At 40.4% G+C, this 297-nt stretch overlaps 1 long non-coding RNA gene across 1 annotated transcript; it reads left to right on the top strand.

Annotated features, from left to right (window-relative positions):
* LOC104775529 lies at nucleotides 1–297 on the top strand. Its single transcript, XR_765975.1, has 3 exons — nucleotides 1–33; nucleotides 106–168; nucleotides 280–297. It is a non-coding gene; the product is annotated as an uncharacterized LOC104775529 (long non-coding RNA).

Below are 297 nucleotides of genomic sequence, written 5' to 3'. Positions count from 1 at the left end.
CTCAATCTCCCCTTTGTTTCTCCTCAATGCAAGGTAATGTATATACCCCAAACACAAAACCATATGTTTTTTTCTTTCTCAAAGTTGAATAGCCCTTTTAAGCAGATGATTGAAGATCTGCGAGAACGCTATTTTGGACCCACATTTGAACTCAAGTCACATGACAAGGTGCTTCCTCCTCCTCCCTATCATTATTATTATTATTATTATTGTAGAAACGGCCAGTGAGAGACAACACAAGTGTTCTCACGTTTCTTTTTCTCTGGTTGCCGCACGCAGTACCCAGAGATATGGGCT

This window comes from Camelina sativa, unplaced genomic scaffold (assembly GCF_000633955.1).
Source record: "Camelina sativa cultivar DH55 unplaced genomic scaffold, Cs unpScaffold17775, whole genome shotgun sequence".
Taxonomy (NCBI): Eukaryota; Viridiplantae; Streptophyta; class Magnoliopsida; order Brassicales; family Brassicaceae; genus Camelina; species Camelina sativa.
Note: the sequence above shows the minus strand (reverse complement) of the source record. Positions and strands in the feature narration are given on the sequence as shown.